The following is a 27,698-nucleotide window of genomic DNA, read 5'->3' on the forward strand; positions in this document are numbered from 1 at the left end:
AACGACTTGGATGATGGGACCAAATGTATTGTAGACAAATTTGCTGATGATGTGAAGATAGGCATAAAGCAAGTTGCTAGGAACATACAAGTGGTGGGTTTTTCCGGTCCCACTTTCCGCAGGACAAGAAATTGCCACCTGGTCCGTCAAAGTTTCTGTCTTGCCTGCAAAATATTTGGTAGATGGAATATAATGTGGGAAGATGTGAGGTTGTTCTATTTTGGTAGGAAGAATAAAAAAGCAGAATTTTTAAAAAATTGTTCATGGGATGTGGGCATCACTGGCAGGGCCAGCATTTATTGCCCTTGAGAGCTGAGTAGCTTGATGGACCATTTCGGAGGACATTTAAGAATTAACCACATTGCTGTGGGTCTGGAGTTGCATGTAGGCCAGACCAGGTAAGGACAGCAGATTTCCTTCCCCAAAAGACTTTAACTAAGACTCTCTCTCTCTCTCTCTCTCTCTCTCTCCAATCTCTTTCTTCACATTAGTGAACCAGATGGGTTTTTACGACAACTGACATTATTTGACTTTTAATTCTGGATTTTTTATTAAATTCAAATTTCACCATCTGCTGTGGTGGGATTTGAACCTGGGTCCCAAGGTCCCAGGTACTCTGGGTATCTGGAGTAGTAGCCCAGTGACAATACCATTACACCACTGCAGATTGCTGTGGCTCAGAGGGATCAGGTTGTCTTTGTACATGAATTACAAAAAGTCAGCATGCAGATACAGCGAGCAATTAGGAAGGCAAATAGAATGTTGGCCTTTATTGCAAGGGGGGTGGAGTATAAAAGTAGGGAAGTCTGGTTATAATTGTACAGGGCATTGTTAAGACCACAACCAGAGCACTGTGTACAGTTTTGGTCACCTTATTTAAGGAGTGATACACTTGCATTGGAAACAATTCAGTGATGGTTCTGTAGGCTGATTCTTGAGATGGGGGATTTGTCTTATGAGGAAAGGTTGAGCAGATTGAGCCTATACTCTTTGGAGTTTAGAAGATTGAGAGCTGATCTTATTGAAAGGTATAAGATTCTGATGGAGCTTGTCAGGGTAGATGCTGGGAGGATGTTTCCCTTGTGGGAAAATCTAGAACTAGGGGGACACAGTTTCAAAATAAGGGGTCTTCCATTTAAGACAGTGATGAAGAGGAATTTCTTCTCTCAGAGGGTCTTTAGTGTTTGGGATTCTTTTTCTCCAATGTGCAGTGGAGGCGCTGTTATTGACTATATTCAAGGCTGAGTTAGACATATTTTTGATCGACAAGGGAGTTAAGGGTTACTGGGGAGAGGCAGGAAAGTGGAGTTAAGACCACATTCAGGTCAGCCATGATCTTGTTGAAGAATGGAGCAGGCTCAAGGGGCTGAATGACCTACTCCTGCTCCTATTTCTTTTGTTCAATCTAGATTTTGAGTCCCTTATTAACAGTTGAAACAAAATGGTGGGACCTGAGGCATATTTAGCTGGGGTTCGTGATTGCCAGGCAATGTGGACACTAATAGGGTAGTATTAGTATTCTTCACTGTTACCCTGTTGACATAGGTATTCTTAAGTACATAGCACATAATTTCAATTTAAATTAATCTAATGTTAGGAGATTAGAAAAAAATGGATCATCACCACACGGGGTGCAGTGACTCCAGAAGGAACCTTACTACATTAACTAAGGGTGGGTAATAAATGCTGGACGTTCCAGAGATGCCCTGGTACCAAAAATGAATGACTTGATTTAAAAAAAATAGTTTTGTACCCAGGCTGAAAGTATGCTTTCATTCCATTGTTAACATAAACACAACACTAAACAGGCTCCTTAGCAGCATCTCCATCATTGAGCTGGGCTAAAAGCTGTTTGAACCTCCCTAAGCCTAATCTTGAACATACAAAATATATTTATTATGAAGGGGAAACAAGCATTACTTAAGTACCCATCGGTTATGAACCAAAGCTAAACTTATTCAAAATAAGTACACGTGATTACAGTTGTGACAGAACATAGCTGTGAAATAATGGAACTTTGACTTTTTAAAGATTTTTTTTTTGCTCAGCCTTCTTCTTCTGGTCAATTTACTGATATAGCACTAGAGTATCATCCCAGCTGGGGTCATCTAAATTTGCATAGATGATGAATTGAAATCAGGTAATGTGGTTTTGTACCTGCTCATTTAAAGTAAAACATGTTCATAACATTTATCAAAAAACCTTTAAAATTTAAAGTTCTGTTTTAAACGAAGTCCTCAACGTGTTGAAAGGCCCAAGAACATCTTGTATTCAATATGCCTGTGGTTTAAAGATGACAGCTTGCATTTAACATAGGAGACATCCTAAGGTGTGATGCAAAGTAAAGGAATAGATTCCAAACCATGGAGGAGATGCTAAGAAGTGGCTCTGAAAGCTTGTTTGGAAAGAGAAGTTTTGAACAGGCTGTTAAAAGTGAAGGAATACGTTGAGTGGCAAGTGAAGGTGACGCTGTTATATGGTTAAATTGTAAATATTTTCAAACAAATAAGACGCCTTTTCTGTGTTTACTATTATAGCTAATACGTATTCCTAACAGTTTTTTTTTGCCATCGACGCAGGTTGTGTCTGATAACTTTGGTTAAATTTAACAGTAAAATATCTTTTTTCCCCTATTTGAGAAAAATTATCTTGAGAGACTATAGGGTGTCTTATAACCAGGCTTCACTTTACTGACGTTTGTAGTTGTTTGGTAGTATTGCTATAAAAAAGGACATGCTGTTGAAGAGGTGGTGGAGTTGGTACATTCTCCATTGCAATGCCTTTATCAATCAGAGTACACTTGCCGAGTAATCAGCACTCACTTCTCGCATAGTATAAATTGTTGTTCCCTTCACAATTGGTATTCTTGCGAATCTGTCCTGAGTACAAGATGAAAAGCTTTGACAGCAAGTTTCTTTTTCAGCAAAAATTTACTGATATTGGTATAATATGGAATTCATTTCAGCGAATTATGTGTGCACTCTGCTCCAAAGACTTGGTTTATATCTGCCTGTCTCCATGTGAGGTAACCACTCAGTGTAGATATTTTCCAGTATGGATACAGTTTGACAAAGTTTTAACTCAGTAGACGTCCACAAAAGAATTAATGAAGCGGTAAATCTATATGTCTTTGGTAGTATCAATCATCATCAATGCCAGAGAGACATGGAATTGAACAGTAAAGGTGTCATGTTAGTTGGACAACTTTCACCAGTGCTGCCTATGTAAGATCCTGGGCATCACGTGGAGAGACAGCATCATCAATGAAGAAGTGCGACAAAGGACTGGTCAGAGGTGCCCGCAAGACATCGTGACAGAGAGATAACAGGCTGGCAGGATAAGTAGGGTTGGAGGCAGTGGGAACGGGGCGGCCTTGGTTGGGCCCATGGGGCTGGCAAAGGAAGGACCCCTCTCCCCACTGCACGTGCCTATCATCAGCCTGATGAGTGAAAGTTGCTGTGCTTTCCAGTTGGCACTGGCTTCTGCCTGCCAGAGGAAAATTCTGGTGGGAGTGGGGAGAGGCTTGGTCCAAAGTTGGGCTTGATACCTCTCCTGCCACTAGTAAAATTGCAGTTGGTGCTGGAGTGGGCGGATAGACGCTGGGAATAGCGTGAAAGGCATTGTGCTCAATTTTACGCCCCCTACCCGTCTGCCAACCTGCCCCTGGGATGGTGGGATTGGTGCTTGGGGAAAGACGATAAACTTCACATTTTTTTGAGAGGATGTTGCAGATAATGGGGGTGATTTAGTAGAATGTTTAAAGTTGTTACAGGTTGGAACAGAATAGGTAAAAGCAGACTGTTTCCACTTGTTGAGGGGCCATAGATACGAAGTTAAATGCAAGAGCTTTACAGCTTTAGTAGTTGAGGCAAAATCTATGTTAGCATTTAAGATTAGATTGATTAGATGGATGAAGGAACAGGTGTTGAAGGAATATGGGAATGAGATGTATAAACTTGATCACGCAATCTTCTTACATAGAGGGTAAACACATGCATGGACCAGTTAGGCTGAGTGGCTTGTTTCAGTGCTGTAACTTCTTTCAATGCTGTAATTTCTATGTATGTATGCAGGACATCAGAATTTAAACAGGGCAGCTCACTTTGAGTACAAATGTATTTGGACTTCTGTCAGAGGCCTATATGCCTTTTGACCATGTTTTATACTGTTAAAATCAAGTTTTGTTGTTGTTTATATGGGCTAATGAAAAAACATTTCACATAATTTGATAATGCAATCTTCTGTTGACAGATTGTGTAGGATGAATGCATTGTTGGTGTCATAGGGAAGCCTTTGGTCCAGATTGCTCCACTTACCAATTCAAGAAGGCTGTGTGATGTGTTGTGTTTGTGTGAGAAGATGAGATAATGTAAGGTTGGGTGTGAAGTGTGCATTTTCAAAAACTTTGACATGACGTAGAGTATGTGGAACCCAAATATTTACAGTGCTGCATATCCCAGTTGTTGAGTCAATAGGCATATAGGTCTCATTTATAGCACTCGACCATTTTATTCATCTTGCATACTCTGTTTGAATGATTCATTCCCTATAGTAATATCTCTTTCTTTTTAGGTTGTGATCAAGTGAGAAGGATTTTGAAAAAAACTTCATCTTCATCACATCAAATTCCATTTCCATTGTTTGGGTAAGGAAAGTTCGAAGCTTTTTGATGCACAAGTTCATCTAGAGTAAACCTCCTTTCTGCAGATTGACAGGTCTAACAGAATTATTTCTTGTTTGGGTTCATCTTATTAAACCCTTTTATTAAATGTAGAGCTATGGCAGGATCAAGAATTTTGCGCTGAAGAGGTTGTTATATTGGTGTTTGTTGTGACAAAGTTGACCTATACTTCCAATTATCCATTTTGTGTTCAGGCTATTGCTGTCAGAAGTTGTCAATCACATATTTGTGTATTGCTGAAAAAAAGAGGACATTTCAAAGCTTTTCATTTCGCACTCATCAGGACACTTGCAAGAATACCAATAATGAGGAAAACAACAATTTATACTGTATGAGAAGAGATTGGTTGGCAAATGGACTCTGATTAGTAGAGGCATTGCCATGGAGAATGCACTAATGATGGTGACTGACAGTTAACTGCCAAGCTGCCTGGTTTAACCTGTCTCTTTGACATGTCTCTTTTTTTTTCAGCAAAAATCCAATTCTGTACTACCAAATGACTAAATCATATACTGAGTCTTTTGGATATTAGAGTACATATGTTCTGCTTCTCGTCAGAGCTGCCCTTATCAAAGGAGAATACGTTAAATATTTCCTCAAAAGTTGCCCTGTGTCAGGTTGAGGTGGGGAAGGAAATGGGGAGGGTAATCTATAACTTGTGGTTGATATACAAATTAACAGAAAGGAACACTTTTGGCAGATCTTTAAATAAAGAAAAATGCTCAGGAATCCAAAAGAGCACATGAAGTTTCTAACAGCAACATTTTAGGTACAATTAAGAAAAGCAGAATCAGCTTAAACTAAACACGAGTATAAGAAAACTTCATTTATACTGCAATGTCTCGATTAACCAATGGAGTAATTCCAATTGGCTTCTAAAGTATAACTCTTGCATTTAGTGCAGAACAATTGTGAAATATATGTCTCAGGTTGTTGTGTCTTCAAACATTAACCATTTTGGAGCACACATTCTCTAGTAAAACCAGAAACTACTCAGCAGGTCAGGTTGCATCTGTGGAAAGAGCAACAGAGATAACATCTCTGATCTCAAAGATGTACATCTTCTGTCAAAAAGTGATTAAAAATTATAGCACTCGACCATTTTATTCATCTTGCATATTCTGTTGAATGATTCATTCTGCATAGTAATATCTCTTTCTTTTTAGGTTGTGATCAAGTGAGAAGGATTTTGAAAAAACTTCTTCATCTTCATCACATCAAATTCCATTTCCATTGTTTTGGTAAGAAAAATCCAAAGCTTTTTGATTCACATGTCCCTGTAGAGTAAACCTCCTTACTGCAGATTCATGGATCTGACAGAATTATTTCTTGTTAGGAGGAATTCATCTTATTAAGCCCTTCTATTAACTGCAGAGCTATGGCAGGATCAAGAATTTTGCACCGAAAAGGTTGTAATATTGGCGTTTTGTTGTAGCAAAATTGACCTATACTTCCAATTATCCATTTTGTGTTAAAGCTTTTGCTGTCAGAAGTTGGAAATTAGAGTACATATGTCCTGCGGTACTTCAGAGCTATTCATTTCAAAGAAAAATACAAATATTTCTTCTACAATTGCTGTAATTAAAATTCTCAATTAAACAAGTGTAATTTCGATTGGCCTTTTAAGTGCGACTACTGCATTTAGCACAGAACAAATTGTGAAATATATGTCTCAGTTTGCTGTGTCTTCAAACATTAACCATTCTGGAGTGGGGAAAGAATCATTCTGGTATTCTTGTTTCCAAACTGCACAAATTCTTCAATCAAATCAGAAAATGCTCAGCAGCTCAGGTAGCATCTGTGGAATGAACAACAGATAACATTTTAAATTGATGCACTTTCATCAGGACTGGAAAAGGTTAGAGATTGGAATAGATTTCAAGAAAGTGAAAATGGGGAGTGTGGAAATAAAAGCAAAAGGAAAGATCTGTGATAGGGTGGAAAGCAGAAGAGATTAAATGACAAGTGTTGGTGGTGCAGGGCCAAAGGGAGTGTTGATAGGACAAGGGAAAAAAATAAACAAAAGATGTATCTAGAAGAGGTGTGAAAGGCACAAGGATGAACATCATCTGTCAAAAAAATGATTTAAAAAAATAAGCAAACAAGGAAAAAAGAAAAAAGATGAGGGCAGGGGCTATTGTCAGAAATTGTTGAGCTGTGTTGAGTCCAGAAGGCTGTAAAGTGCCTAATCGAAAAATGTGGTGCTGCTCCTTGAGCTTGCGCTGAGCTTCATTGGAACAGTATAGGAGGCCGAGGACAGTGAGATCAATGTGAGTACAAGGTGGAGAATTAAGTTGACAGGCAATTGGAAGCGCAGAGTCATGCCTGCATACTGAGGAAGGTGTTCCGCAGGGTGGTCATCCAATCTTTGTTTGGTCACTCCAACTTAGAGCCAGGTTCTCCAGTTGCTTGGTTGCAGCATTTCCAGAAATCTCTTTAAGTCTGACATTATAACCAGAAAGCTGTTCCTAGTTTAATGGCACAATAGTTTTTAATACCTGGGTGACAACAGGATTCAGCACATATAAGCATCAGCTCATGTGAAACAAGGACATGATAAACACAATATAACTTGTATTTTTTTTTGCATTTTATTCAAGTGAATTTGTTTTCAGCTCTTTCTCTCTGTGCAGATATCTATGATGGTAAACTAATGATGTTCCATATACTTGCTTTTTTATTGAATTTTTCTCAGTAGAGCAATGTTAATACATAACTGAGAATGAATGTAGTTGAAAAGTTCTTGTGAAAGGGTTTACTTACCTTTTAGAAATGGGTATAATCTAATATTTGGACAATAAGCTAGATTAATATTTCAGTGAAAGAGGGATCTTTAATAAAAGGGACATGTAATGCAGATGTATCTATGATGTACTGAGAAAGTGAATATTATAGTGTGCTACTGTTTTTTTAATTTGAATGAAATACTATCACAGTGAATATAAGACGTGTAGAAATTTAGAAAACCTTCATGGTAAGTCCAATAACAACAAAAAATGATTTTGCATTGATTGAAATTCAGCGCATTTGCCTTCACTACTTAACTTTTAACTTTGAAAATAAACATGTGACCCTTGTATATATGGGCTTGAATTTTTCCTGCATCGGGCGGGCTCGGTGGGGGCAGTCAGGAACCCGACCACCACCTGCCATCGGGTGTGCGCCGCCATTTTACGTAGGTGGGCCAATTAAGGCCTGCCCAGGGTAATGTGTATCGCCGAGATGGGCGGGCGGGGGCGGGAGCTCGATGTCCGCCGGGTCCCAATGGCGACCGGCGGCCTATTCAAAAATGGCGCAGGCAGCCGTTGACTTTGCAGAGCAGGACGGATGCAGAACGTCGTTGGAGAACAGGCCAAGCGGGAGGGCAGGCCGGTGGGGCAGTCGGCCCCGAGGTTTTCAGACGACTGCCTCGCTGCCCTCCTGGAGGAGGTAGCAGCACAAGGGACGGGAGGAGGAGGTGTCCCCACCTAACCAAACATGCCTCGGAGGAAGTGGCATCATGGGTGAGCTCCCATGATGTGGTGAGGCGCAGTGCCGCAAGCGGTTTAATTACCTCCTGCAATCAGGGAGGGTGAGTACCGTGTTGGATTGGGTCACTTAGCACAGCAGTTAGCAGCGGCCCCTCCCGTCCGGACCTCAGAGGTCTTAGAGTGTGAGTAGCAAATGTCAGTGAGGCAGCATCTGGGCAAGGGGTGATCCCTGGCTGCTTGGAATGAGTGTTTTGCGGCTCCAGGGTCACGAATCGGCTGAGCCCTGGGAGGTATTCCTCAGGTGGGCTTGGCCAGGCTGCAATGGCACTGCAGGTACAGGGTGGACTAATCAATGCTCTTCTGTCCTTTCAGGAGAAGACAGCCCACAATAATGCAGAGAGGTGGAGGACTGGCCCACCTTCTAATCTTGACCAGACACGAGCAGGAGGCGCTGGAGCTGGAGCGGCACCATGCGTTAGATCAGCCGGTCGCGGTGAGGTTGGGATGCCACTGGGAGGTAAGAGTACAGTGCACTGTTGTCAGAATGTCTGTCATTACAATCATTCCACTGCATATTGATTTGAGCCTCCAACATGGAATCTCCATTGATAATGGAAAGACAAGGACACCCTGATCTGGGTGCTAGGCATGCACAGTAACAGTGTAACTACTTCAACTAATTACTTGTCCTTGTTCTTTCTTTTAGGCTCACCAGAACACCCTCAACCTCAAGAGCTTGAAAGACAGCTGCTCATGGAGGATCTGAATGCACCAGCATCACACCCTCTCAGCCAGGCAGTCATCAGTGCAGATACCAGCACCTCGGTGGGAATAAGATTGTTGGCTAGTATCTTGGTGCACAATGGTGAGGCCACTTCACACTTGCTTGAGGTGCAGGCAGAGGCAGAGAATTCCAGGGCGCCGGCACTTGGAGACCAGGAATGTGCTCAGACAGTGGTTGATGATGTGCCCCTGGAGTTGTCACTGAGGCAGCAGATGCTGGAATACCAGCAGGGTGTGCGGGAGGATCTGGCGGAGATACATGAGGGAATGCGTGCCATGGTGCCCGTGATGGATGAGTCCATGTGGAGCGTGAGCAATGCAGTGACCCTCATGGCTGAGTGCACTGCCTCCTCCATGGAGAGAGTGGCTGGTGACTGTCATTGAGAGGCTCCTCCAGGAGCTCAGTCACAGCTTCCTGGGGATGTATTTGGACCTGCAAGCCCTCACACCGGCAATAACTTCAGGTGGTTAGTGTCAGTGTGGGGGATGGATTGTGCACCAAATATCCCAGCTTGATGCCCATTCATCAGTGGTGAGCAGGGAGGTCCAAAGCGACTTGACGTTGGCACACGAGCTGCTTGTTTTCCCTGCAAGCTCCTCTCTGGCACTCTGGATGAAGGCAGCAGCTCCCCCTCGCCTCTGCCAGTGACTGTGGCATCTGATGAGGCTGCAGTGACTAGGGAGGTGCCAGCCGTGCCAATTTGCCGCTCCCTCCCAGGCGGGGCTAGCACAGACTCCACGGGCCAGAGGAAGCCCGCCAAGGTCATCAAGGCCAACAGGACAGCACAGAGAACAGACTGTCTCCAATGCTGGTGCCAGCGAGGGGAGAGCACTTAGATGTAGCAGCCGCAAACGTAAATCACCTTAGGCACAACACAGGCTTCTCACTGATGTTCTTTTTTTGCCCCACTTTTAAGTTCTTTATAAGCTGGTGTGATGTGATGTCAGGTGTGAAACACCTTTACATTTAATTTGATTTATGTATGCCAGGCTCCACACCAGTAAGTGTGCTTGTTTTCAACAAGCCTCAGGGTGCTTCACTAGCTCTGCAGGTAAAGGGTAACCCATGATGTTACGAGTGACGTGTTTGTCATTGAGCTTTATTGAAACGGCACATAGTGCATGTTGTTCATCAAGCAAATGTTCCTGTCAGATATCAAGTATGGAACCTGTAGCTCTGGCATTTGGTAGTGGTTCATCTTTGGTAGGCTAGCTGAAGGAGCATTGGATCAAAGCCAGGTGTTCCTGCCTTCCTGGAGGTTGCCCAGTTCAGTACCTTATCCCCTCAGTGTTTTCCTGAGTGTGCTCGTCCTTGGAGTCACTACTGGGCTCATCACCTGCTGCCAGATTAGCCACGTCAACATCCGCTTCCTCCACTGCGTTCCCCCTTTCCAGCGCCAGATTGTACAGAGCGCAGCATGCAGCCACTATCGGTGACACACGATCTGGGGGGTACTGGAGTGCGCCCCCTGAGCGGTCCAGGCGTCGGAAGCGCGTCTTGAGAAGACCGATGGTTCTCTCTACCACTGCCCTTGTGGAGGCATGGCTCCTATTGTACCACTGCTCAGCCTCTGTTCTTGGATGCTGGAGAGGCGTCATGAGCCACATTTTGAGGAGATAGCCCTTGTCACCCAGCAGCCATCCATCCAGCCGGACTGGAGCACTGAAGAGCCTCGGCGCCTGGGAGTGTCTCAGGGTGTGAGCGTCATGGGAGCTGCCTGGGTACCTTGCACAGACTTGTAGAATCAGCATCCTGTGATCACACACTATCTGCACGTTCATGGAGTGGAAGCCCTTCCTGTTGTCGAAGGCACCGGGCTCACCTGTTGGTGCCTTGATGGCCACATGTGTACAGTCTATTGCACCCTGGACGCGGGGGAAGCCAGCAATGGCTGCGAAGCTTCTATCTCACTGTGTCTGGCTGGCCTCATCCATGCGGTAGTGAATGAAAGTGAATGCACACCTGAACAGAGCATCTGTCATCAGCTTGACACAAGTGTGGACAGCTGATTGGGAGACTCCACAAAGATCCCCCACTGAACCCTGGAAAGAGCCAGAGGCATAGAAGCTGAGGGCCACTGTGACCTTCTGCGCCACTGGCATAGGGTGTCCACACAGTTGGAGCTGATCTCAGGGCCAATTATCTGACAGATGGAGGTCACTGTCTCCCTTGAGAGGCAGAGCCTCCTTCAGCACTGCACCTCAGACATATTGAGGTAGCTGCATCGTCGCCTGTAAACCCTGGCAGCAGGATAGTGGCGTCTTCTGCAGCCTATTCCGCTGCACTTCTTGTTGGCCCTGTGTCTGCGCTTGTCCTCCCACAGGTGGCTCCCCTGGAGACTGAATAGAGACTCCTGGCCTCCTCCCCGTCCTGGCCCTCTCTTCCTCCTCAGAGGAGGTGCCTCCAGCAGAGACCACAATCCCCATTCCCAGGGTAAGGGAAGGCTGCCTGATAACTGCAAGGCCCCAAGTGTTATGACTCCTCCGGAGGCCAGAACCAAAGCCTGTTTTTTTTCTGTTAAAGCAGCTCTGAAGCGCAATGAAGTTGTCCTGTTCACACAGGCAAATAGCAGTAAGTAATAATCTAAAGTTCTAACAACTTGCATTAGCGAGCCCACTCACCCCTCTTATCCCACCCGTGGATGAGGTGTTTGAAAATGTGGCCTGCCCACCTGCCCGTTGCACCCGTGCGATGCCCTGAAAATCGGACGGGCTGCGCAAAATGTAAATCAGTTGCTGCCTTAAGGTCCTTAACTGCCCCGTTAATTAATGGCAGACACACATCCGTACTCATAGTGCACCCGCCTTCCGAAATATCATGATGGTGTGTGGTGATGTCGGGACACATGCCCGACGTCATTTTACGCGCTGGCATGTTGGGCCTGACCCCGCATGCCGACTGTAAAATCCTGGCCATGGAGTATTTTAAAAAAAATTATAATTTTCAGAAACGCAAATTGTTGATCAGAGATGACTTCTGTGTCAGCTGGGTCCTATGATGTTGCTAAATATATTCTTGTGCACTTAGGTGAAACCTAAACTGCACAGTGCTTGCAAACACATCTTGCTTCTGACACCTGGGGCTAAGTTCATTCTCAGAAGGTGATGGAGAGAGGTGGAGGCATGAACCTTCTAACTGCAGTACAGTGTAGAGAATGCCTTGGCTAGAGAGATTGCAATATGCTATCCAATTGTACACTTAAAAGTTCTGTTCTCTACAAGCACTTTGTTTCCATACTCATTCAGGTACCCCCGATTTACACAACAAATCTGTTCCATGGCTGCACTGGTTTGCTGTGATTCTGATCCCAAGAATGAATTTAGGGAAGATTGATCCATGCAGTTCTCAAAGGGAAAAAAAAAAGTTTTCCTTAATTTATATTTATCAAAGTGACAGTAAAGCTTTTGAATTCTGCAAAATTTTCACCATTGAAAAATAACTTAGATTTTCTAAAATCAATTATATATCGAAAGCATTCATGTGAGGGTGGACTTGAATTATGTATCATAGCAATATATTGTATGCAAAATCCACCATTATTAGCTAAGCTGTAGTATCCAAAGAGCTGGAAGAGGATTAAAAGAAGAAATTTGACAAAACAAAATGCATCGAATGATGGATCGGGTACTTGTTTTGTGTGAAGGAATATTTTGCCCATGTTGTCTTTTTTCTCCATGTGCCCATCTAGATCTTGGTAAAATAAAAATTTGCTTTGCCTTTTGTAATTAAAGCACACACGTGCTTTTGCTACTATTAGCACATAGAGGACATTTGCTTATGTTTTTTAGTGCTCCCAACTTTTGGGATATTTCAGAAAATTCTATAAAAGTGTTATCATATTTGCCAGACTTTCTAATGGTTTTATTTTAGAAAGAAAGCCTCGATCTGTTGTAGTGTCTTTCTCCACCTTAGGCTGTCCCATGAAGTTCTAATTTTTAAACTATAGTCACGAATTAATGTCAGGAAATGTGACAGCCAATTTAAGAAGAATGAATAAAAGAAATAGTCTTACAAACAGTAGTTGCTGAAATTTAATTTGGTTTACTTCTGAAGCTGGGCACTATGTTGTCAATCAGAATTTTAATGATACATGCACCAACATCATCTTGGGAAGCCTAGTAACTTCTCATCTAAAATTATTAGATGGTGTAATAAATACAGTTTGAAAAGCATACTTTAATCCATCATGAACTGACTTTATCAAAAAGCAGAGTACTGCCAATGCTGGAAATCTGAAGTAAAAACAAAATGCTGGAAATATTCAGAAAATCAGAGTGCATCTGTGGAGAGAGAAACAGAGCTAATGTTTCAGTTTGATGACCTTTCACCAGAAAGTTCTGATGAAAAGTCATCGACCTGAAACATTAACTTTTAGTTGCAACATAGTGGAGTCAACATGTAGGGCCAGAAATTACTGGAAAAATAATGATGAATCAAAGGCACTTGACATTTTTAGTTCATAAAAAACGCAGGCAAGTTGCAGCGAAGAATAGGTATACCAGGGGTTTCAATTTCCCACATATTGTTGCACTACTCTGCTGTTAGTCTTAATAAAACCAAAAAAAAACTAGCTTGAGCATCCGTCTCCCATTGAAATTAATTGTATGCCATGAAATTGCTGGATTGATGCTGCCAATGTGGATTAATCTCACCGTAGCCATTTAGGATTGATAATTCATGTCATAAGACAATGTTGATAATATGGGACAGAACTTTTAATCCGAGGCCGGGAGTTGGAAATAAGGGCTAGTTCTAGGTCTCGACCCCATACCGTAACATACTTTTGACATGCCCACTGCAATTTTCAACACTTAAGCTAATTTTAGGCCACGGGGTAGGCTTGCTGTCCAATTGGGGATGACATATGTTAATAGAATCAAAGCTGGTGAGTGGTCAAAACCTAGACTCACAGCTTTTCTTTACTGAGAGAGTTTCATGGCTTTCCTCACCCTCCCAGTGTCCCAGCTGTCCCCTATTTATATGTGCTCAAAGTATTTAATTAAACCATGCCCTTCAGCTGTGTATCCTAACAATACAATTAACATTAACAAGGGGCAGGCTGCCAATGTCTTAGGGTCTCCCAATGGCTGAGGTGTGAGCTGCCAATGTGAGGATACAGACAGTGAGGGACCAGTGCAGCTATGTTCATTTTATTTTTTTAAAATGAGATAACTGTCTGGCCATGATCCTGGAGGGGCTGCTGTGGCCTGGCAGCCATTATGTGTCTGGGAGGCGCTGGGAAGAAGTGTTTCCTTGCTTGATCCATTATGAACCCACTCCCCAATTTCCTGCCCAAAGCCCATGTCCAGACAACAAGGGCTGCCTGCAGTGCTGACTGGAAATCCCAGTCAATGCAGAAACAGGACCTTGATAGGCTTTTTAATAAATATAATTAGCCTAAATTGGCTACCCGCCACTTGCCTGTGGGTAGCTAATCCAACCCCAAGTGGCCTCTTTCGAAATGGTTCAGGGTTGGGTCGCAGTGGGGAACCAGTACAGCTGCCAGAGCTGCTAAACTGAGTGCCCGACCACCTCCAATGTCATTGAAGCATAAAATTCTGACAGAGATGGACAGACTGGATGCAGGGATGATGTTTCCTCTGGCTGGGGTGTCTAGAACAAGGGGTCACAGTCTCAGGGTATTGGGTAGACCATTTAGGACTGAGATGAGGAGAAAACTCTTCACTCAGAGGGTGGTGAACCTCTGGAATTCTCTACCGCAGAAGGCTGTGGAGGCCAAGTCACTGAATATATTTAAGAAGGAGATAGATTTCTAGACTCTGAAGGTGTCAAGGGGTATGGGGAGAGTGCGAGAGTGCGGCGTTGAGATAGAGCATCAGCCATGATCATATTGAATGGCGAAGCAGGCTCAAGTGGTCAAATGACCTACTCCCACCCCTATTTTCTACGTTTCTATGTTTTCCTGATCCGGACCCCAATGTTTTAAAAATTCCAACCCATAATTTTAGATCCTGACATAATATTTAACTTTGGAGGCCCAGAAAGGGAGCAATGATCCTAAAGAGTGAATTTTAACTTTAAAGAGTGAGTGGATTTGGGAGCGAGTGGGTGGTTTAAAAGCATTATCATTAACAGCAGCCTGGAAGTCGGTTCCAACCCACCAATTTTAACTGTAACTTTAACTTTTAGCCGGTTCCAAAGAAGAGTCATATCAGATTCAAAATGTTAACTCTGTTTTTCTCTCTCTACAGCTGACGCCAGACCTGCTGAGTTTTTCCAGCACTACTTGTTTTTACTTCAGATTTCCAGCATCTGCAATATTTTGCTATCATTTAACTGTAGTTGGCTTGGCTGCATGCAAGAAACCCCCTCCAGTAGGCAGGTTGTTGATTTATTTCATTTTTAACAGTGGGTGAACAGGTTTCCTGAGAAATCACCTGTGAAAGTAATAGGGGTAGTTGATGGGGCTGAAGAAATGACATGCAGAAAACACCACAAATACTGGGATTTCACTCCTGCCTCTTTGCCTATGTGAAAGGCTTTTGCTCGCAGTTCTTGTTCTGAATCTGAACTTTCATTCATTTGTGTTGATTTCTACTACTCTAGAGGTGCCTTTCACTACTTTGGATGTTTGTACATCCGATCTCTACTTCCCATATCAGATCAGCATGGATGCTGTTTATGTTGCTTAACCTGGGCCTCAGATGTATAGCAGGGTCAGGAGGAGCAGTAGCCTTCTCTTCACAGACATGTTGCTCCATCGGAGAGAGGAGATGAGCACAGAGGTGCAGCTTGGGGGTGAAACCCGCAACAAAGGGTAATAAGGCCGAGGATCAGCTTCCCGGACCGTCCAAACACCAGTGCCTCAGGAGGCTCCAGGTATCGCATTATATGTCGCCACGGACATTTGCAGCCTGCTGGAAAAAGACCAGTGCCAAGTGGACATGATGCCATTCTTTACAAGTAGCTGTCAAAGTGACCACCACCCTCAACTTCTCTGGTTCCTTCCAGCGATCTGCAGGTGGTTTGCAGAATTTTGCAGTCCATGTCCCAAAAACTACGCACCACGCAGTTGACCGATGCCTTGTATGCCAGGGCAGGCTATTGCTGTACACTTTGCCACCATAAGACATAGGAGCAGAAATTAGGCCATTCGGCCCATCGAGTCTGCTGCGCCATTCAATCATGGCTGATAAGTTTTTCAACCCCATTCTCCCGCCTTCTCCCCGTAATGTTTGATCCCCTTACCAATCAAGAACCTATCTATCCACCAATGAAACCTGTCAGATTGAGTTAGGTTTACTGCTCTGGCTGGCTTCTCACAAGTTCAGGGCATTGCCGGTTGCACACGTGGCAATCAAGGCACCTCCCAGATCACCCTGAAATGTTTGTGAACTGTAAGGGCTTCCACTCCATTATCGTGTAGCTTGTCTGCAACTGCAAAAAGATCGTTATGCAGTGTGTAGGATTCTCCAGGAGCTGCCATGTTGCATTTGTTCTGCACCAGCCCACCTTTTCTAAGTTCTTCACACCTTGGAACAGACTTGCTGACTGCCTGCTACTTAAAATGTGGCTGATGGCATCCTTGAGGAGGCCAAAAAGTTTGCCTCAAGATCAGTACAATCAAAGCCATATGACAACAAGGTGTATCATTGAGCAAACAATCACAATGCTCAACATATGCTTCCTGTGCTACAACAAATCTGGAGGCGCCCTTCAATATGCAGCTACCAAGGCCTCAAGAATGATTGTGGTGTGCTAGGATTGCAGCTGCAGGAGGTGCAAGGTACATAGTGCAGTGTCTCTTAGGAGGAGAAGAAGGAAGAAGATAATGTGTCCATGGCACAGTTGCAATGCATGTCGCTGCTGGGGTCCCAGAGATGGCCTCATGCTAGCGAGATTTAGTTAGTTTGTTTCAGTGCATCCATCTGCCAGCCACATGCTGAACCCACGAAGATCTCTTTCCCTCAACACAAAACAATACTGCAACCAACAGATTATCCATGTCACAGACACCCATTGCTTGGCTTTAAGACCTGTTCCCTATTCATTAAAAGAGAGAGGACCACTTGTCGGACAGTAGCTAAAAATGGTCAAGATGGGAAAGTGGTACAAACCAGTAATTTTTACGTGACTCAGATGCTAATCAGAAAATTAATGATCTATTGTTGTGCAACACACTTATGTGCACACCTTTATGCGACTACAATTCTTTACTCTTTTTCTGCTAGTCCTTTGTGGTGTAAATCCTCTGGCTTCAGCAGATGGAGAGGCAGGCTGCCCATATCCCTGCTTTGACTCCTGAGGTGCTCTTGGCCGACAGCATCTTGGCTTTGGAGCCAGGAGAACCCCACCAATGGCTGTTCCACATGCATCTATGCAGGAACAGGCACGATCATTGGGACTTTTTTTTTCCTTCATGGGATGTGAATATAGTTGCTCATCTCTAATTGCCCTTGAGAAGGTGGTAGTAAGCCACCTTCTTGAATGGCTGCAGTCCCCATCTGGTGCACCTACACTAACAGTTCTGTTAGGAAGGAAGTTCCAGGAAGCAGCATGTGGGACGCCAACTGAGCGGTGGCAACGGGTGAGAAATTAAAGTGCTTTAAGCAGAGTCCTCACTTTCATGATAAAAGCAAAATCCTGCGGATGCTGGAAATCTGAAGTAAAAAACAGAAAATACTGGAAAAACTCAGCAGGTCTGGTAGCACCTGTGGAGACAGAAACAGAGTTAGCATTTCGAGCTCTGAAGACTCAATGTTAGCTCTGTTTTAATTCCTCATTTTCGTCTCCTTTCTCCATCCTCCTCCTGTTGGCCTACCTGCACTTCCTTGCTAGCAATGAACTGGAGAGCATTTTGCTGCAAATCATTGAACATTGAAGGGCCACAGCTAAGGTTTCATTAATCTTCTTTAAGGTGGCATTCAGAATGTGCAAGTCATTGGTGAGGTCCAGTATGCCTTCAGCTGGCCAATCTTTCCATGAATGAAGACATCATCACAAAAACCTACGACGTTGTGGCACTTATTCTTGGGATGGACTCCTTCAATTTCTTTAGAAGCATGAACAATGAGGTTGAAAAGCTAACCAATATCTTTCACAATTTTGCTGCTGCTCCAGAATTATCCTCTTCATTGACGGCCCTGGAGGTCCAGCATCTCTGTCCAGCCGAGTAGAACTTGGAGCATCCTGTGCCCTCCAGGGACTCTCCATCTCGGTGCCTGTTTCCACTTCCTGCTCTTGTTGACTTGTGTTGTGATGCATGAGACACCAGGTGAAAGCCCAACTATCTGTCTCACCAGACCCCTGAAATCTTTGTACTTGAGCTGGTGCATAGTCTGCATGAGCGCTTTCCTCTTGGACTGTATGGCCTCCTTTGTGATGTCTTTGTCCTCCTGCAGCACCTCCACTTGAAGGGTCTGTGGAAGATGTAAGACATGAATTAGCACTGTCAAGGTAAGAGGATGTAATCATTATGTCCTCTGGTGATCACTTTTCACCAGCTCCTGACATCAAGTGAACATGAGTGAGTCAAAAGCAGTATAGATATTTTTCCTAGTTCTGATGAAAGGTCATCGACCTGAAACATTAACTCCGTTTCTTCCTCCACAAATGTTGCCTGACCTACTGAGTATTTCCAGCATTTTCTGTTTCCGATTTCCATCATCCATAATATTCTGCTTTTCCACATGTAGCAGTGTTGTATGCCTTGTGGCTGTGCGATATTTAATTTTATCACTGGGTAGTTGGGAGGCCCCCATCTCTCCACCTCTGGCAAGCACATTGTAGCTCATTTTATCTCTAGTGCCTCCTCCTTCCTCTGCAGCTGCCAGTTACAAGATGGCTAGAATATTCCACCTCCAGTTATCTGCCTCTCCCTGCTATTGTGTGCTCTCTTCTGCAAGGATAGAAAGAGAGGCCTATGGGTGAGAGTAATGAAATGTGTTGAACAACATTTTTTTGAGGGAGACATGCGGGAGAGGCATGTAATTGCATTAAGATAAGGGCGAGTGGTGGATGGTCAGATGGGGATGCAAGGAATTGCATGCACAGAGCAGGATGCTTGCACCTGCAAGGTTGGTGTGAGGAGTGGACTTGGGAAGGCAGAGTATTTTTATTTACCCTTCCACGGGATATGTGTGTTGCTGACTAGACCAGCATTTATTGTCCATCCCTGATTACCCTTGAGAAGGTAGTGGTGAGCCGTCTTCTTGAACTGCTACAGTCCACCTAGTGTAGGAACGCCTGCAGTGCTGTTAGGGAGGGAGTTCCAGGATTTTGACCCAGCTACAGTGAAGGAATGATGATAGTGTTCCAAGTCAGGATGGTGTGTAGCTTGAAGGGGAACTTGCGGGTGGTTGTGTGGGGGAATTGGTTTGATATGCACATCAGGATGTAGTTGTGCAATTTTATCCACTTTCCATGCCTTGAATATTCTCCAGCCATGTGTTTTTGCTCTCTGCATTACACTTTTCCTCCCATTGGCAGGGAAGAGTATCTCCCAACGAGTCCTTGCAGCCTGCAGTATCAGGTTTAGGAAAGTATCTGTGAACTGAGGCACAACCTTGCCTGAATGGGAATTCATTAGCTGCTTCCTCTGTTCTACCTTCACAATCCTTTTACTGTCACCTTCGTAGTGTCCCTTTAAATGACAACGACTCAGGTGGATTGTCATTTATATGGCTAGGCTGGAAAGGCACAGACAGGCGCATTGCAGTTACTTACAGGCTTTCCATGTGCTACCATACTACCTCACCTCCAACAAGTTACCACATTAAAACTCCCTGCTGTGGTATGTCACTCCTGCAGATAGTAAATTGTTCTTGTATGTTTTTGAAAGTTTTTAGTTGTCTTGACAGTATTGTTATTCACATGACTGTTTAGAGTCAGGAGGCAAAGCTGTTTTGACACAATGCGAATTCAGAAAATAATTTTGGGATACAATATATAGGCTAGAGATGTGATATATTAAGTGTAATGTTCTAAGGAGGAAAAAGGTGGCCTAGGACCTAGGGTCCCAAAATGGTAGAAAATTAACTAGCAAGTATTTTGGTGTCTTTTTGTCTAACAATTCTTATGTTCCCCTGAAAGGACTTAACTGTTTCTGACCATGATGGACAGCGCCACTAGTCTCATACTTCATGGGTCAAGAATGCTTGCATGTTTTACACACCTACCCTGCCACTCACTCATTAACTTCTCAAGGACCAATGCAACAAATGCCAAACATAACCTGGTTTCAATATCCCCTTCTGCTTTTTTTTTAATTGTTCTTTGACTTTCCCTTTTCTGTCATTTTTTTCCCTCGTTCACTCTCCTTGCCTTCTTTATTTCAATTTTGTATCTAATTTGACACTAATTCACTGTATTTCCTTCTCTGTTGTTCACTCTGTTTATTCTTCTAATCTTTTCTTTCATTGTTAAAGAATATAAACCATTGAGCTTGATGTTCACGGGCTCCATGTTTCTTCATTGACATTGCTGTGCTGTTTTTACTTCGCCATTCCAGAAATTTGTGATGCTAGTATAGTGTGATTTGATGGGTGAGGTTAAAAGTCCAGTAAGTGTTATTGGCTGTGAGAAGTGCCATTGCAGTAACTTATTTACCACAATATATAGCCCTATCCCACTCACAGTTGCAGATTTCTACTGTTAGAAGACTTGGCCTGGATTTTGCGGTCAATGGTAAATGAATGGTGCCAGTCGTTCATTACATTCAAACTTGTCTGCAGCCTTTCTGTGGGCTTTTGCACCGGAACGTGTCTTAATTAGCAGTTCAGATTAGTGCAGTGCCCTACAGGGGATCTTGAACCTGTGTGAACAAGGCAAGCAATTGTTTATCTCCTTAACCAGTGAGATTGAAGAATCCTTACAGAGAAAGATGGGACAGAACTTTCCCAATCTAGCAGACCTAGGTCTAGAGGTGGGAGCAAAATGAGAAAACAGTACATTGAGTTGCTTCCCTGATGTGTTCCGTCTCAATGATCTTGCCAGAGTGGGAGGTCAAACAAGCACTGGCTACCCACCCAGGAGTGATGGGTAGACAATTTGGGTAATTAAATACTCACTTGAATGCAAACTGGTGAAGCTGCCGGCATCTTCAAGATGTTGGACAGGTCCCCACCAATGGCGAAGACGAGTAGATGCCTCGATGTGACCTCCCAGCAGCAGGCTGGCACACTATCGCCACCATCTCTAAACTAAATTAACCCCCCCATTCTGGTGCTCCAACCAAAGGCAGTCCTGTGGAGAGGTTCACTCTCCGCAATGATGCCTTGACAGCCGAGCTGCCATTCTTTATTTTCAATTTTGCTGAACTGTCCAGAGAGCACCTGCATTTTGACATGATCTTTCACTCCCCTACCTGCATCACCCAGTGGGGCTGTTGGCCGTCGCCTGTCGACAGCTTCGGGTCTTCTGATTGGGTCTCCTGCCTCCTGCCCACTGTCCTTAATTGAATGGTGTACACAGAGGCAGCCTGTTAATTGGCTGCCCCAGTAAGATCATGCCAAGGGCACATCTCTCACCCGACTGTGCCAAGCCATGAAACTTTTCAAAGGGGATAAGATTGCGTCCACAGAGTCAGGACCAGGAAGTGTGAATTAGAATATTGAATTCAATAACAAATCATGTGCATAAAGCAAAACAAAGTGAATGCATGAAGGATAAAAGAAATAAAAAGAATAAATTAAATTTTTTTTCACTTTTTAAGATCTCCAGCATTAATTAAAATCTGAATAAATGAGACTCCACGTTGTTACAGTTAATTTTCAGTGACAGAGAGGATGTTTGGTAGTAATTAAAATTTACTATGCTGTTAAAATACACTTGGACTGGAATGGACAAATCCAACTTTTTCTGGCATGTTTATTGGTATCACCTAAGTACCCCAACTTTATTCCATTGCTTCATATTGGAACTTTATATCCAGCTCCACCCCCCTAAAACAGTATAAATTTAATCACATATTTACCTCTCTTTAGCTCTGAAGAAGAGTCATCCGGACTCGAAACTTTAACTCTGTTTTTCTCTTCACAGATGCTGTTAGACCTGCTGAGTTTTTTCAGCATTTTCTGTTTTTGTTTCAGATTTCTAGCATCTGCAGTATTTTGCTTTTATTCCATTGCATGTGTTTCAATCCCTAGTCTCTTGGCGAGATACTGTTACAGTGAAACTTCTGGAAGACAGGGCATCTCGGACAGCAGATGCTGTCCTTATTTAACTGTGCATTTGCAGGTGCTGGATGTGGCTGTCTGAGTGCTGATAGTCTTGTTATTTTTACTGCAGAGTCAGGGCCATTGTCCCCTTACGGCAATTGTTTAGCTGTGAGTATAAGTATTGTGAGAATATCTAAACTTTAATGATTAGAATAGATGTAGATTACAACTCAATTTCATTTGGTTGGCTTAAGACAAGTTAGTATATGTTGTATTCTGTATACTTAACTTGCATTGATATGATCCTAGAATGTACAGAGCATATATGCAACATGGAGTGAAGCAAAGCCCACTGACTCCAATTAGAGTCATGTAATTCAATTCCAGAAACCTGATCTTTCATTTTGTGGGTTGCTATAATTTCACAGAATTATAGAATGGTATAACACAGGAGGTCATTCAGCCTATCATGTCTGTGCTAGCTCTTTGTGAGAGTAACTCGGCTGATCTCACTCCCTGTAAACTCATTGTTCTATTAATAACATTGCTATCTCGTGCTTTCCATTGATCAAGTTGCTTTACTTCAAAATTTGGAGTGCAAATGTGCGTGTATAGATGAGGGAAATTTTGGCATGCATAACACTATTAGGTCCAGCGGATTTTAAAGTACTGTCAGCATCTGCGGAGAGGAACACAGTTAACGTTTTGAATCCGTATGACTCTTCAACAGAACTAAGGAAATATAGAAAAGAGGTGAAATTTAAGCTGGTTTAAGGGGGGGTGGGCCAAGTAGATCTGGATTTCCACCCCACCTTAAACCAGCTTATATTTCACCTCTTTTCTATGTTTCCTAGTTCTGTTGAAGAGTCATATGGACTCGAAACGTTAACTGTGTTCCTCTCTGCAGATGCTGTCAGACCTGCTGAGTTTTTCCAGGTATTTTTGTTTTTGTTTTGGATTTCTAGCATCCGCAGTGTTTTGCTTTTATTTTAAAGTACTGTGTTGGCTTTAGGTGCTATGCTGGAACGAATACAGCACTACTGTAGGCTTGAACTAACTTGATGATGTGGTACACTTGAGTCAGAAGCAAAATACTGTGGATGCTGGAAGTCTGAAATATCAACCGAAAATGTTGTAAAAACTCAGGTTTCACAGAATCTGTGAAGTGAGAAACAGAGTTAATAGGCTGAATTTTCCTGGCCCTCTCCTCCATTTTGCTCATGGCAGAGTGTCCCCCAACTTTATGCAGAGGCCTCCAGATTAATGGAGGTGCCCTCCTCGCAGCAGGCCATCAGGCCATAGGAGTCAGAAACCCCTTGTTGTAAAGAGGGGGCTGCAATAATGAGGCTGAGAACGACCCATCAGAGGGCTTGCCCCTCCACTGTGATTCATCTGCTGGGCTCGATCCAATTTTTTTGATCATTGTTGTGCAAGCCAGTAAGGGCAGCTCCACGTTGAAGCACCCTCTTGGTCCCTGAGCTACCTCAGCAGTGCCTATCGCTCTGTGTGTTAGCCAAGTTTTCAGAGCTGCCGGCAATCCAGGAAGATTGCTTTGCTGGTCTCATTGCCGGCAGGTGCAGGCTTGGGATCCCCATTTGATCCCAAAGCCTGTAGGAAAATTCTGCCCAGTGTTTCAGGTGAATGATCTTTTATCCAAACTGAAAGAGGTGAGAGTGGAACCAATTTTAAGCAAGTAGAGAGGGAGTGGGGGAAGGACAGGGAAGAACAAATGAGTTAAGAAAAAACCCACAAAAACAAGAATAATGCCCTTGAGCTTACATTGGGTCTCATTGGAAAAGCGTAGGAAGTCGAGGACAGAGAGGTCCGAGTGGGCATGGGGCGGAGAGGTAAAATGACAGTTGGCTGGAAGGTCAGGATCACACTTGCAGTGTGAACTGAGGTGATGGACAAAGCAGTTATTTTTCGATTAATCAAGACACAACCTTCCAGACTCGACATTGAGTTCAACAATTTCAGATCATGACCTCTTTCCCTTTTTCTTTTTTTGTTTAGTTTAGTTTCTGAATGGCATTTATTGGTGGTGACTCTGTTTTTACATGTACAGCTCCTCTAGACCCATCTTTTGTTTCTTTACTTATTCCATTACCATCTCCTTTTTGTTTTGCACCATCATCCCTTCTGTAATTTAATCTCTATTGCCTTCCACCCTATCACAGACATCTTTTGTTCTCTCCCCAACCCTATTTCCCTGCCTTTGTGCGTGCTTAAAACCTGTTACATCTCTACTGTTTTTTCCAGTTGTGATGAAAGGGTGACCTCAAACATTGACCCTCTTTCTCTCTCCAGGTGCTGCCCGACCTGTTGAGTATTTTGAGCATTTTCTACTTACATTACACCTGAATCAGTATGTGAACTGGCTGCTCTATTAGGATTTTCAATTTACATACAGGTTATTTGCTTTTATTGGTTTGAATAAATACAAGATGATGCACTGATTAAACTGCTATGAGAGTCAATTTGTGCTGTAAATCACAGTACAACAGGAGCAAGTGCAAAGCAACACATGGTATCTCATGCATTATCCTATATTTATTCAACCAGTGCAAGCAATTAACTTGCCTCGTGTACGTTGTAATTTGAGCATCATCGCAACATAATAGTGAATGCTGTTTGCTTTATGTGCAAAAACGCTGCAGTGCCCAATTAATTCTTTTTTAAAAAGCACTTTTGTTGCACTCGTCTAATACACTTGATGTATGCTGATGTTAAACAGCAAACTCCAATAAACATGGTATCATTACAGCTCCCACAACACTATGTTGTACACCAATATGCTAATTTTCTAACACGTTCTTTGCCTTTGCATTTTTTTTGTTTTGTCTCCTTCACTTTTCATTACCTTCTCAGTGCCAAAGGGTGTGTATGCAAGTAATGGATATGAATGAATTACTTTTTGTTTGACTTTCCAAGTAAAATAAAATTGGGGCAATGACACAATGTAAATTATCACCGATATTCTACTGATGGATGTTCACAAATCATAAGATGTGGCATAGAAATTGCTTATTTTTTGAATGCTTTTAAGGAGACTAGGGCCTGAATTTCATGCTTGGCGTGTGCGTCAAGTTGGCGGAAGTGGATGTGGCCTCTGCTTCCGGTCGCGGTCGCATTGCAAACGTGATTTCACGCTGGATGGCCAATTAAGGTCCGCCCAATGTGGAATGCTCCCTCTCAATGGTTGGGAAGGGCCAGGTGGGAGCCTGTCAGGTGCCGGGTCCAATGCTGACTCGGCGGGCACTTGAAAGCCGGCAGAGGCAGCTCCCTGAAGGCTGCCAGGGGAGAATCTTTGGAATCTGTCCACGAGACGGGAACAACGATCTCATCAGCGGCTGGAAACGTCAGCTGATTTTCTCTGGATAACTACTCCACTAACATATCAAAATGCTACCGTACCCTTGGTGAATCCCAGAGATCAATAATTTCTCCGTGTCGCTCGCACTCTGCTGCCATGCCTCTTGCTGGAAGTGTGGCAGAAATTCTTTTTCTTCTTTTTGAATAATTCCTCCTTCATGTCTTTTTTTTCAGTTGCCATATTCTCCATTTTACCACCAAAACATTACAAATCACTTTTGTACAGGCTCGCTCCTATTTGTTGGAACAGAAAATTTGAATAACTTCTCAGTTAACTCATTGCCGTAAGTTAAACTCTGGTGAAATTAAATCTTTGGTCTAACAATTTAGCCATTGGTTAATGAAGCAAAGCTAATTAAATTGACTTTATTCTCAAAATACTTTCCCCATGAAACCTCAAATGTAGTAATCTCAAGATTACTCCCAGTTCCACGTGCTAGCAAGAGCAGGAATAAGAGTATAGACCAAATGAACATGTGGCTGGAGAGATGGTGTAGCCGGGAGGGATTCAGATTCTTGAGGCACTGGGACCGGTTCTGGGGAAGGTGGGACCTGTCCAAACCGGACGGGCTGCACCCAGGCAGAGCTGGGACCAGCATCCTTGCGGGGACTTTTGCTAATTCTGTGGGGAGTATTTAAACTAGTGTGGCAGGGGCATGGGATCCCAGGAGTAGGGTCAGATAGGTCAGATTCAGATCAGAAAAATGGAGGTAGAACATTAGATAGGGACGTTGTGATAGACATGGAGTTACAGGAGAAGCAAAGTTTACAAGTGTCCAGCAAGGGAAATTGATGGGGTTAACCTGTTTATACTTCAATGCAAGGAATATTACAAACAAGCTAGATGAGTTAAGGGCATGGGTAGACACATGGCAGCAGGATGTCATTGCTATAACGGAGATCTGGCTAAAAGAGGGACAAAACTGGCAACTTAATATCCCTGGTTATAGAGTCTTCAGACACAATAGAGTAGGAGATAAAAAAGGAGGTGGGGGTAGCACTAATAGTTAAAGAATCAATTCCAGTTGTGAGAAGGGATGTTATACTAAATGGGTCAACAAACGAGGCTTTGTGGATTGAGTTTAAAAATAAAAAAGAGGCAGTCACACTACTGGGAGTATATTACAGACCCCCAAATAGTGAAAGGGAGATAGAAGAACAAATATGTTGGCAAATTTCTGCTTGTAAGAACAAGAGGGCAATAATGGTAGGAGACTTCAACTATCCTAATATCAACTAGGATTCAAACAATATAATGGGCACTGAGGGAGAAAAATTCATGCAGCGTGTTCATGAAAATTTTTTCAACCAATTAGTGACAAACCTAACGAGAAGAGATGCGATTCTAGACCTAGTCTTGGGTAACGAAGAAGGGCAAGTGGGTGAAGTGACAGTTGGTGACCATATCGGGGACAGTGATCACAATTCAGTTGGATTTAGCATTACCATGGAAAAAGACAGAGGTAAGGCAGGAGTAAAAGTCTTGAACTGGGGGAAGGCAAATTTTGCAGAAATGAGAAGGGACTTGGCTGAGGTGGACTGGACAGCTCTGCTGGAGAATAAAACTGGAAAACCAGTGGGAAGCACTAAAAAGCTAGATCCTAATTGTATAAAGTAGACATGTCCCCTACAAAAATAAGAGTGGCACTGCCAAATCTAGACCCCCCCCCCCCCCCGGTTGTCTAGAGGAATACAGGGGAAGATCAAACAGAAAAAGAAAGCGTACGATAGGCACAAAGAACTAAGCACTGCAAGTAGCCTAGACGAATATAGGAAGTACAGGGATGAAGTAAAAAAAGAAATAAGGAAATCAAAGACAGAGCATGAAAAAAGATTAGCAAGTAAAGTTAAAGATAACCCAAGGATGTTTTACCAAATCATTAATGCTAAAAGGCTAGTTAAAGAAAATGTGGGACCTATCAGAGATGAAGATGGAAACTTGTGTGCAGATGCAGAGGCTGTGGGAAGGGTTTTAAATGAATATTTTGTCTCCATGTTTACAAAGGAAAGGGAGGATGTAGATATAGTAGTCCAGGAGGAACACTGCGAGATATTGGACGGGGTAGTCATAAAGAGAAAGGAAATACTCGAAGCGTTGAAATCCTTGAAAGTTGATAAATCACTAGGGCCAGATGGATTGTTTCCGAGGCTGCTGAAGGAAGTCATGGAGGAGATAGCAGAAGTTCTGAGGATTTTCTAATCTTCATTAGATACAGGGGAGGTACCGGAGGACTGGAGAAATGCAAACGTCGTTCCATTGTTTAAAAAGGGAT

The 27,698-nt window shown here is 43.2% G+C and overlaps 1 protein-coding gene across 10 annotated transcripts in view; it reads left to right on the forward strand.

The window, feature by feature from the left end:
* The window catches only part of LOC121290509 (HMG box transcription factor BBX), a 204,268-nt gene that overhangs the window by 35,560 nt on the left and 141,010 nt on the right, over window positions 1-27,698 (forward strand). For 8 of the 10 annotated variants that reach the window (XM_041210947.1, XM_041210952.1, XM_041210944.1 and 5 more), the window contains 2 exons: window positions 4,573-4,645; window positions 5,848-5,922. The exons of 1 other annotated variant lie outside the window; for it this stretch is intronic. The gene's annotated coding sequence lies outside the window, so the exon portion shown is untranslated. Of the gene's footprint in view, window positions 1-4,572; window positions 4,646-5,847; window positions 5,923-25,599; window positions 25,710-27,698 lie in introns of all 10 variants that reach the window. One more of the 10 variants, XM_041210951.1, reaches the window with a different exon arrangement.

The sequence above is a fragment of the Carcharodon carcharias genome, chromosome 18 (genome assembly GCF_017639515.1).
Source record: "Carcharodon carcharias isolate sCarCar2 chromosome 18, sCarCar2.pri, whole genome shotgun sequence".
In the NCBI taxonomy this organism is placed as follows: domain Eukaryota; kingdom Metazoa; phylum Chordata; class Chondrichthyes; order Lamniformes; family Lamnidae; genus Carcharodon; species Carcharodon carcharias.